Raw genomic sequence first — 12,860 nt, 5'->3', positions numbered from 1 at the left:
TCCTATTTGGGTGGAATGCAAGTATCAAAAGGAGAAGCTTTTGTACGGGAGGAGGAAACAGCTTCAGGGAAAGCAGTGCTGGGAGTTAGGTTGGAAACACTGCACGGGTCAACCAGACCACAAGAACAGGGGAGGGCAAAGCAAGTAGAGGACATACTGGGATGGTTTTCATCCCCTTAACCACAAAAGGGAGGGCGGCCAAGAACATAAAGGGAATCTGACCAGCCTCGGTCAAAGGTCACACCTGAGTCAAAGGTCTCACTTTCAGCTGCCCTGCACAGGGCTCTTCTGGCTGCTGTGGCAATGGACCCTCCCATTATGGAAATGGCCTTATAATGAGAAAAGTCACATGCAAATAACCAAAGCAGATAACAGAGGTGGTGCCCCATGTGGTCTAATTAATGACATCTGTGTGAAGGTCTGGGAAAAGTATGAAAAAAGTTTGTACACCAGGAAAAGAATGATGTCCAGAGGGGGGTGAAAATAGCACATTAGGTTGAACCCTGATTTTCACTATAAATTTTCTGCTTGAGTTGGTAAAAACAGAAGCAGTTAAATATTGAGAATTTCACAGAGTTCAACCTAACACATAAACTTGATCTTCAGCTCTAGAGTAACAGATGCTGAGTTCTGGATTGTACAAGTTATGACCCATGAAGTCTTGTCATCCTGTCAAATAGCAAGTGCTGTAGAACTTTCAGCTATTTTTAAAATTATTATGATAGACTTGTTTTTCTCTCTGACTCTGGTGAAGGTATTAGAAAGAATCATGGATTCACATGTCCACATTTTCTCAAAGACATCACTGCTGGAAACAAACCCCAGAAACCAGAAAATAGAAGGTGCTCACCAGGGCTGGCTTCATGAATGTGGCACCAGTATAGTCACACAGGGCTGTGTTCCCAGAAAGGCCCATGCTTGAGGATTAGTGGTCTTTGGGTGCCATCTTAAAGATTTTAATAGTCTTATCATTGAATTTGTGTTTTGAAAGTGCATTCCAATAGGACAAAGAATCATGTACTAGAGGTTTGCAGTCCTCTCTGACATGGGTCTTTGTTGCCTTCTGCCTAGCCCTTGTCCAGGAACAGCTGCTGCCTTGGGTCAGACTCAGAGAGGGATGGGCTTGGGAAGCTGTGCACTGAAACATAGAGCTGGGTCCAGTCCGGGCAACTGTGAAGGTCGGTACTCACCCCTCAAGTATCCCTGTGTCCAAAGGGGCACAGAATTAAATAGCAAATAAGAAACACTATGAGAGGTTGAGGGAAAGATCATGGAAGAAAGGAAAAAAGCTTTTTGAACAAGAGGTGCCATATTTTCATTTTTCACTGGGCCCTGCAAATGATGTTGCCAGCCCTCAGGCTCAGCCTTTGGGCACCATGTGCAAAGGGTAAGAGCAATTCCTCTTCATGTGCTTGGAGACACTCCAACGATGGGCTCATGGAGAAGGAAAAGCAGAGTGTGCTGGTCAGTCTGCACTTAGTGTTTGCCTTTGACATATTTATTAGGTCAACATACATATTACGTTTCAGATAATGGATAACTACTCATCTTTTGGGGGGACTGGATAGTGTTCCCTATAAAGAGGAAACAGCTAAAACCATGGCTTGAGATATGACTGAACATTTAGACTTGGGATTCCATCCTTGTAATCTTCTAGTTTTGCCTTGGTTTATAACTCCATTAACTCAGGTGTCAGGAGAGATTTCCATGGGTAGACTCTTTGTGGTTTGTTTTGCATTTAATATCAATCATTATAATCCAATATTGTGCTGTGTATTAGATTCCAATCTTCTTTTAACATGCTGTTTTTCCTTCAAGCTTCCATCATCCCTATGTGACAGGGAAGAATAACCTTGGCATTGTCTGTTTTACATGTACACACACACACTACAGCGTACAGAATATAATATTGTTTTATTTATACTTTAGCAATGGATACTTACAGTTGAAGTACTCTAATCAGTAATACACACTCCAGAGGTAGTTAGTATTTTAATGAATTTAATCAGAATCCCACATTCTAGGGGAAGCTATTACAAACCTTCAGTTACCTATAGAACATTTGCTGATTAGAATGAATGATGTTAGAAATGATCTTTTTCCACTGGTGAAGTGAGTGGTATTCTGTTATGTAGACTGACTAGAAATAATTATACAGAAACAACCTTCCTTTCTTGTATGTGTTATCTGGCTAGGGTCCCAGTTGGCCTATAACTATTGAAGTAGTACCTTTGCAAAGGACTCCATCAAATCCTGCATCCTGGTCCCCTTAGGACATGATTTCTTGTTCTTTTTAGATTGGAGTAATAAACATATTTTATATCATGACCTACTACCACTACCACACACACACACACACACACACACACACACACACACACACACATACATATTGAAAGGAAAAGTTTCCAGAGGAAGCACTTCTTATCCTCATTTTCATTTCATGTAATGCATTCTATTATTTTTCTATTCTATTCAAGTCTACTATATTTTGTTTTGTTCATTGCTTGTTGCAATCCACTCAATTTATTTCAGAACACCCTAGTGGTATGAAAACAGTAGTTTGAAAAACCCTAGCCTAAACAGCTAGCTTAATCCTGCTGCTAGAATATTGTTGCATATTCTATGAATGAGCCTTTCCAGCAAGGTACTCGTTAAAGAGCCTGACACAGCCAGGAGTGAGGGATTCATTGAGGTACAGGATAGATGGCACACATGTTTTCGTGTGAGGGTCCCAGAATTTGGTCTGGGATTTGCTTTCATTATAACATACAACCAGGTAGTGAAGAGGTGGGAGAGAAAACCCCCAGCTCTCACCTGTGCCCAACCACTGGATGTTACCAGAGCTGCCAAAAAGATCCCAATAATGGTGAATAACCACACTGGCTTAGTTCAATTTGCAAGCAATTTTTTTAAATGAAACATTATCAGGCATTGTAATGGGTTGAATGGTGGCATCCCAAAAGATAGGTCTATCCAGAACCTGTGAGTGCAACCTTATTTGGAAAAAGGGTCTTTGCAAATGTTAGTAAGTTGAGGATCTTGAGATGACATCATCCCAAATTATCCAGGTGAGCCCCAAATCCAATGATGTGTCCTTACAAGAGAAAGGCAGAGAGAGATTTCAGACAGAAGAGGAGAGGAGAAGGCCCTGTGAACACAAAGGCAGATCTTGGAGTGATGCAGCCACAAGCCAAGGAATGCCTGGAGCCACCAAAGCTTGAAGAGGCAAAGAAGAGCTTCTCCCTAGAGCCTTCAGGGGAAATATGGCCCTACGGACACTTTGATTTCAGACCTCTGACCTTCAGAAATGTGAGGGAATAAATTTCCATTGCTTTAAGCCACCAGGTGTGTGGTAATTTGTTAGAGCAGCCCTAGGAAACCAATACAGACATTAAATAGAAAAAGATCACAGACCTCTCTTTGATAGTTCTGCCAGTCATTCAGCCAGAACAAGAATGACCACACCCTGAACCAAGAACCAGAGATCTGTTATTCACTTTTTTTTTTCCAGCTTATTTAGAATTGGCTTTCAGGAAAATACTGCATTTTGTTTAATTCAAAATATTTCAAAACATCACTTACCATCTCTAATTTGAATGCCAAATTAGAAACTTATTTCAGAAATTGTGATGGGCATGATTACTGCACACAAACAGAGTGCACAAACTTTTTCAAAAAGGAACAAGCAGGGAGTTCCCTGGTGGTCTAGTGGTTAGGATTCAGTTCTTTTACTGCTGTGACCTGGGTTCAATCCCTGGTCGGGGAACTGAGATCCTGCAAGCTGTGTGGCATGGTCAAAAGCAGATGCCTATGACCTGGGCATCCCTTCTAAGAGACTTTATTTTCTTAAACAATGGTGACCCCGGTTGGGCATTGCAGGAAGATAGGAATACCATTCCTATGTTAGTAAAGAAAAAGAGGCAGCCTATACATCGGGGCATAGGATTTCAGATGTGGTCCTATGATAAGAAAGGTAGGGCTTCCCTGGTGGCGCGGTGGTTGCGCGTCCGCCTGCCGATGCAGGGGAACCGGCTTCGCGCCCTGGCCTGGGAGGACCCCACATGCCGCGGAGCAGCTGGGCCAGTGAGCCATGGCCGCTGAGCCTGCGCGTCCGGAGCCTGTGCTCCACGACGGGAGAGGCCACAGCAGAGGGAGGCCCGCATACCACAAAGAAAAAAAAAAAAAGAAAAAAAAAAAAGAAAGGTAACATCCTATTTCAAACAGCATGAAAAATAGAAGAGAAAAAATCATTGTGGACCACATATTTACTTGAGAACAACAGAGTAGATCAGAAAATCAGAGACCCTGATATAGATCTTGGTAACTTTAAAAAATCAGTTTATCTCCAATAATACTCCCAGAAAATAAGAATTTAGAAAAAAAATCTTTTGAGGCAATTGTTTCACTCCCACAGACCACTTAAACAGAGCAAGCTTCTTTGTTTTAGCTTCAAGCATGATGCGACACAGGTGTATGTTTCACGACCAAATGACGATAGAAGCATAGATCATTGTATTTATCTTTGACAGTTACTATGAGAGGATAATTTGATCATTTCTACTGAATCATTAAATCAGAAAGGTAGAAAAATATCCTGTAAATTGTGTATGCAAATTGCCTTTGATAGCACCAACATGCAATTGCTTCTGGAATCTAATAAAGCAAATGTTTTAGGTCTGCCCAGCAGCATTTATTTATCAGGCCAACATGAGACATAAAAATGATGTTGAAGAACTTACATTACATAAGAGTCATTACAATATGATAGTATTATGGTGACTTTTTTTGAGACAATTTTATTCTTTCTTAAATATTCTTTTAACTTTTTTAGACAATGTAATTTACTATTAGGGTTTAAAATTAGTATGAGCTAACATTACTGCATTTTAGCAACCCAAATGGAAAAATAAACTTTCCCCATTACAAGAACTTGTACAAGTTCTGGGGACAGGCTCAGACTGGGCTGGCTTGAGTCACATGACCATCTTTGGAATCACATGACCACTCACTGCAGTGGCTGCTGGGGGGCAGGGTTCTCTGATTAGCTGCCCTCCCCAGGCCCCGTGGTTGGAGTGGGCAAGGATGGGTTCTCCCAAGCAAGGGCAGCTGTGATGTTACCAAAAGGAGTAAGAGACAGAGCTCCTGGACAGGGCTTTCTTTGAGGTGTTACAAATTGGCTCTCTCCCTTCCTGTTCCACCTCCCAGGTTATCCCGAATAGGGGAGCATCTCTTTCCCTTTTGATCTTGTCATTCTCATCCTGGATTACACACCTATTCTAATTCACCCATTCAAGCTCAGTTGGGAAAGTTTAAACTTCTTCCCCTTGCAAGGAATCTTTCTTTTATTCAAACACTCTTCCTACCCATGAGAAACAAAACATTATTCAATTACAAACCATCTTCTAAGCATTTATCATATGCACACATGAGTTCATTTAGTTCAATAAGTTCTGGGTTACTGTTCCAAATTTCAGACTAGTAAATGGAGATACAGAAAGGTTATGTAAGTAATGCAAAATCACATAGCTCGTGAACGGCTGGACCAGGATGTGAATTTGAGCCAGATTCCAAGCCCAAGATCTTGAAAAGGGAAGGCCTAATGCTGCCACACACTAGCTGTGTTATCTTCAGTAAATCATCTCCACCTGAACCATAATTTTAATCATCTATGAGGTCAGAATATTTATAAATCCTGTCCAGCCTATTCCATGGGTTCTTGGAAGGTTCTATGAGATGACATATGGGAATGAATTTTGCACATAATAAGTCACAGGTGCACACACATAATGTCTCTTTCATAGATCGAGCCTATAGGAAACTGTCTAGAGGGGGTGGAGGCATATCTAGTAAGATTTGGGGAACAGGAACCTCAGCGGATTTGCATACTGGGTGGAGGGACATAAAGTGATGAAGCGAATATACTGAGGCTCCAGCTGTGGGTTGGCAAGAGGCCAGGCAGGGTCCAAGTAAGTGGGAATGACGAAATGTGCTGATTTGCCCATGACCGAGGGATTTCCTGGGACACAGGACTTTCCATGCTAAAACTGGGCAAGTCCTGAGCAAACTAAGATGAGTTGGTCGCCCTAGTTAAGATGAAAATCATTGTTCATCTTAATAGGAGTAAAAGGCATCCTCGTGAGGAAATGACTTGTGAACTGGCCGTTTAAAAGCAGGGTGAAAAGTAACCCCACGGTGACTGGGTTTTGTGGAAGCAGAAGCCAGATTGTTTCAAAGGTGCCATTTCTCCAGCCCCTTAGAAGAGTGGAAGCAAATGATGCGTTTCCTGAAGTAAGGAAAGATTGAATAACCATTCTGGTAGGATGGTAGCAATTCTTCCCCAGACTCATAGGACTCTGGAAGTGAACTCTTCCCTTCCCCTAGGTTAGCAGGCACATAGTCAGTCTCCCACTCTGGGCCATAACACCCAGTCTCCTCCCGGGAGGAAGGGACAGCTCTATTAGGAGTTAGGAGCCAAGAATGTGGGCATTTCACACCTTCATGCAGCCTTGCTTTCCAATGATGCCTCTTTGCCTAATTCCCTCTTCCCTTAAAAGGCTCTCTTTCCAGAATGTTCCTCCATCCTCTTGACTTGTGACTTGTAGCTGTCTTCACTTGTGTCCGTATATCCAGACAGGACTGAATGCCTGAAGGGGACCTGGCTTTGGAAACCTGGGATTCCTGCCCCACTCCACAAAAAGAGCATTCCTTTTGGAAAACTCTCCAATCTTGTCATGTTCCAGTATATTCTCACTTTTCAGTGCTCCATTTGAGATGTGCAATGACTCGGCCAAATATCAACTCTATGTCCCTTTAAACAAGTTACTTCAAATCCCTTTCTCACTTCCCTCTTAGTAAAGTGAGGTTGATAATTATGTTGCCTAATGTAATTGGTGGTGGGAGGATTAAATAATTTCACACATGTGAAGTGCCTAGAACAGTGTCTAGATGCTAGTAGGTGCTCGATAAGCATTAGTGCTTTTTGTTTTTATCCAGCCTACCTGCTTGTTGCATTAGCATGGCATTCTCATCCCTTTCTGTAGAAGATGAGGTGTAAAGTTTCCCTTCCTTAGTGTAGCAGAAGAGCATATGCTTTGGAAGTGTGTGATTATCTCCAGTATTATACAACTCCCATACATTTTGGTTTCCTAGTTTGCTAAACTGAACTAGGAGTCAACAAAGATGGGTTCAAAGAGATAACACATGACCACTCGTGAAACCAGGCAGGACCCTGGGGGGCTCCTTGGCATGGAAGCCTTTCTGTCCCCTGTTTCTTGACTGCAGCCTCTGTGACCTTCCCTGAGTTCCAAAGGGCAGATTCAGAACAGTTTCTAATCCAGGAAGGAAAGGGATACAAAGACAAGAGGGGCAGCCAGGAAACAATAGTACAGCCTTGGGGCAGGGTCCTGGTTCCACCTCAAGGAATACATATAACAATGTCTTTAAGCTCTTTAAGATGTCAGCATTCTTCATACCAGAGAAAGACCCCCTGAGGCTACATTAAAGGAATCAGAGTGGCTCATCAAGATTACCTGAGACCAGATTAGAGGAGTGCAGGCCCTGAACACACCCTAATTTTATCAGCAACCCCGCCCTTGAACCATTGCTCTAAAACTCCTCATCAAATCCTCCCAGGTTGGGACACATAGTTTTTCCAGGCAGGAGCCCACTGTGTCCCCCTTTGCCTGGCAAAGCAATAAAGTGATTCTTTTCTACTTCACCCAGAACTCTGTCTCTGAGACTTGATTCAGCACCTGTGTACAGAGGCCAAGCTTTCAGCATCACAACCTCCTGTGGGACCCCCCCACATAGCTTACACTCTATATACAGTATAGGGTGGAACCTTCGGACTGATTTTATGTTTTTTCACTAGACTGTAAGCCTCTTGAAAAAAGGTCATGTTTATTTTAATCTTCTTTCCAGGGCTTAACTCAGTATCAGTATAAAAGGAGAATCAATGGATGTCTACTGAAGTGATGGCACCTGGATTGTATTTGGTGATCTATGAATTATGGTTTTCTTTCTAAGGTTATAGAGCCAGTTAGTAAAATGGGGGTGGTGGTGCCTGTTCTGACATTTTGTTCCTTAAATCTATTAGTAAATTTGCCTTACAAGGAAGGATATTGAGAAAATAACTATAAAATATCTTTAGTTCATGAGCAAAAATAGGACTTAGAGACTACATTACATAGTTGAACTACCTTTCTATTTTCCAAATTAAGCCTGTTGTAGAACATCTGTTGTATTTCATCTTCAGTTTTCAGTTTTAATACATTTTAGACAAGGTGGAAACTTTCAGGACACAGTCATCAATATTTCTGAGCAAGAATCCTGGCTCCTTTGTAATTAAATTGCCCTTTCCTACTAATTTGTGTGCGTCCTTATAATATCCCTTCCCTCAAATTAAAAACATCACTCACTGACGATGCTTAAAGTTTGAAACCAAGGTAGAGAAGTGCAAAGGGACAGGGCATAGCAGCAGTCAAACTGGATATTTCTCCTGAGTTAGGGTATTTTTATTCCTTTACATCTTGTCAAGTGGTTACTTTTGTGGCGAAAGCAGCTGTACTGTGGGAACATATTTGATGGGTAACAGGTTTTATATTCACAGACATCAATGATGAAGCTTGGAAACATTTTTTATAACTGGAAAAGAAGCATGACCAGTCCTTTTTTCTCATCAAAGTTTGTAGTCTAGACCTATTCATCTCAGATAAAACTGACTTTCTACAGCAACTTAGTATAGATGTGAAAAAATCCTTGGACCATTACTGTATATTCTGTTGACGTGGAACTAGAAGAAGAAACTGAGTCAACTAGAACATAGTTCTGTTTCTGCAGCATGGACTGTAAGGTCTTCTCATACAATTTTAGAAATTTAAACACCCAACTCCAAAATAATGAAATGATGGATCACATTCCAAACTTGAGAGAGGCTATGTTAGGAAGTGGAAATATTTTCCAAAAGAATTTGAAATAGCAAAACATGGCATGCCTTTTACTTAAATTCTAAAACATTTGTAAACCTAGGCAATTGACTCTTATTAGCATCCCCCAACTGTGGTTTATTTTTCCATCTTGACCCTCTCAGTTATTCTGTTTCCTGTTTAATGAAGGCAGATTTCCCAATCCTTGTTTCCTAATGTTGGCCTCTTGAGTCTGATTTAGCCAGAATGGTGGTGATAATATGCAGAATTTAATAGGGAAGGGAAATAGCTAATTACATATGCTATCAAAGGAAGTGAGGAAAGGCCTGGAGAAAAGATACATCCCTAGATCTCAGAGTCACACGTCATGGCACAGAATATCGAACCTGCAAGAAGATGTGGTACGGCTGATGACAAGGTGTCAGCTAGAAAATCTTCCACAGATAGACCCCCAAATTTTATCTGCACTGTTCCCTCTGTTCTCCTGATAAATTTTTATATGAATTTTGAAAAAAATAATGACACAAATGTGTTATTCCAAATAGAAGGGCTATGTCATCACTAAATTAGCTGGAACTCTTAACAATTCCCACAATGTTGGCCAAAGGAAGGGCCAACTCTGGGCTGGCCTTTTGCAAGAACCATTTAATGGCACTTGCCATTGCTTCTTCCCCGTACTGGGTCCCTGCCCTCTCCCCATCCCCCCATAAGAATTTTCTCTCATGTCCTCCATTCACGCTTAAGTGTAAATCCACTCACTGGAGATTAGGCAGGCTTGGAGATCTATACCAATGATCTCATTTCACTAGGAGAAAAATGCAGCCAGAATTATGAGTTTGGAACAGAACATATAACTAGTCAATGCCAGAACTATGTTTGTTGACTTTTTTCTTTGTCATCAGTGTCAACAGTTTTTTTTGTTTGTTTGTTTTTTTGTGGTTCGTGGGCCTCTCACTGTTGTGGCCTCTCCCATTGAGGAGCACAGGCTCAGCCGCCATGGCTCACAGGCCCAGCCGCTCCACGGCATGTGGGATCTTCCCGGACCAGGGCACGAACCCGCATCCCCTGCATCGACAGGCGGACTCTCAACCACTGCACCACCAGGGAAGCCCAGTCGACAGTTTTAAGAGCTATTGTGATCTTCAACATTAGTCAAAAATGTGTTAGAAAGCTAGAATAACAGTTAATAGACTAACCTGAAATACAGTCATGCCACACCAAAGGTGAGTTCATGCTACCAGGAGGAGGAGCAGAACCTCAGAAGCAACAGCAATGTGGGTGAGGCTCCTGCAGCAGAGTGGAGAGCCTACAGGTTTGCCTTCTTATTTCAGCAGATACTACTCAGGTACAACTCCTCTGTTTCCAGCTACTCACTTGCCTGCAGAAATTATCCAGGGGAAACCAGTGGTTGCTACAGCTGTGGAAGCATGAAAACAGTTGGGCTTGTTAAGCAATTTAGAGCAACTTCAGCAGGATAAATTTTCCAGAAGGATCTAGTTGCCTTCTTTTATCACAGCCTCATGAAGTTTACAGCTGTCATTTATCCAGGACTATAGTCTTTTTCATTTATTCCTTTATTTCTAAGTTCACCAGGTGGTGGAACCAAGGTGGTGGGATAAGATAATGGACGAGTGCCCCTATCTTGAGGCCAGCCTTGTTGGCTTCCTCCCTAAACTTTTCCCTATTTATGACAGCTGCCTAAGGGTTATCAATCCCATTTCTGGTGGCTGAAATTTTACCATAAGCTTAACTTCTCAAGTTTCAGAATCATAGGCTTTTGTTGTGACGCAGTGGATGAGGTAGGAAATGGGTGATAAGAAACCAGAGAGGGCACTCACCCACTCAATTTAGGCTGAACCTACCCATCCTTAAAGCCTGCTTTTGGAGCTGGAAGATTCAGACCTGGAGTCACATTGCAGCTTCATCACATACTAGCTGTGTGACCAAGAGTTCACTTAACCTCTTGGTTCCTTGTTTCCCTCATTTGTAAAATAAGGATAGAAATAGATTAAATTAGAATGCCTGACATATAATAAATGTTCAATAAATTCCAACTACTGTTATCATATGTGCAAAATGGGAATAATCATACCCACTGTCATGGCTGAGGTCAATAATGCTACCTACACAACAAACATTCTTTAGTCTCAGCGCAGTGAGAGTTTATTTATTATGTCCAGTCCAATGTGAGTAGTGGGGTAGGGGCTCAGTTCCATGTGGTCATTCAGTGGTTCAGGCACCTTTCATTATTCGTTTCTCCTATCTTCTAGAACCATATCATCCTCTTAATTCAGCCTATAGATGGGGAAATGTTGCTGGGAAAAGAGAAAGAGAGAGTGGAGAAGGCACACCAGTTTCAACCACACATCACCTCTGTGGTTGATCTGTTGTCAAAAACTCGTCACATGGCCTCATCTAGATGTAAGGGGTCTGGAAAGGGTTGTTTAGCTACATGCCTAGTAAGACAAAGACAACACAGATTCTGGAAGGCTCTTGAAGCATCAATCACATTTATCTTCAAGGACAGTGCTGAGAATTAGGTTAGATGCCTTATGTTAGGTAGAGGAGAGTCAGTCTCAGCACCAGCCTCCCTAAATATAGCTATTGTTACTATTAACTTCACATCACTGGGTTAAGGTGGGTATACTTTGTGAAAAGAGAAAAGTCTAAAGCTTATTCTAGCATGTCTTGCTCCTGAAGCCTTCGTAGACCCAAAGATGAGGGAGGCCCATGGTTACTTCTGCACAGTGGCCATCCAGAGACTGGTGACCCAGAAAAACAGCACCAAGGCTGTCCCAGAGCTGCTGGTCACTTAGAGAAGAGAAATAACAAATAAAACAAAACAAAACTTAATTTTAATATGTCTGTTTTTAGATCTAAGAGATTTCCAAATATTGCCTTTTTTTTTTGTATTATGAAAATATTTTACCCCAGCTCCCCTGCTTTTTAGCTGTCAGACTTTGGCAAGTTATTTGAATTCTGTAAAATAACCATCTGTAAAATGAGGATAGTACTGTTCTACTTCAGAGGGTTTTTGTGAGGATGAAATGGGATGATGAATGGTAAGTAACCCTGGGCATGCTGTAGTGGTCTATGAGACTTAGGGGCAAGGTGCTGTCTTTTTCCTCTTCCTCCTCCCTCTCCTCCTCCTCTTTCTTTTCTCCATCTTTTAAATGTGATTACGATTTCTATAATCATGCATTGTCAAATCGAACAATATTTGTCTCTTTGACTTTCTTTTTGACCAAGGGCAGCATCCTGAAGTGGCTGGGAAAGCCTGGACTTTGGAATAAGCGAAGGTTGAATCCCATCCTGACTCACACTTGCTCACTGGGTATGGGTCCTTGGGCAACTCACTTGACTTCTCTGTGTGTATTTCTTCATCTTTAAAATAAGGTGATGATTTCTAACCTCAAAGGGTTGATAAGAGTCCGGTGAACCAATAATTGCTGTGCATGGTATAAAATGAAAGCTAATTTCCTTGTCCAACGTGGGAATTCTTAGGGGGCCTAAGAATTTGTAAACTGTAGCACCCTGGGACCTCAGAAGAATTGACGTACATTCACATGAGTATTTTTTATTGACAGATCCAGTTCCATGGTGTTTTATTATTTGATTTTATTAATAAGTCCAATACTTAAGTGTGAAAGGTTCAGGGCTTAGAAGTGATATCTTGTGGTTTTGATTTGCATTTCTCTAATGGCTAATGATGTTGAGTATCTTTTCATGTGCTTACTGACTACTATATCTTCTTTGGAGTAATGTCTATTCTAGTCTTTTGCTCATTTTTTTTTAATGATTTTGGTGTTCATTTCATAAACTGCTTGGAGAAATTTGATATATTTCTTTTTTTTTAAGATGTTGGGGGTAGGAGTTTATTAATTTATTTTATTTATTTTTGCATTGTTGGGTTTTTGTTTCTGTGCCGGGGGT

Source organism: Physeter macrocephalus, chromosome 11, assembly GCF_002837175.3.
Source record: "Physeter macrocephalus isolate SW-GA chromosome 11, ASM283717v5, whole genome shotgun sequence".
Classification (NCBI taxonomy): Eukaryota; Metazoa; Chordata; class Mammalia; order Artiodactyla; family Physeteridae; genus Physeter; species Physeter macrocephalus.
The sequence above is the reverse complement of the archived record's forward strand: the minus strand, read 5'-3'. Positions refer to the sequence as shown.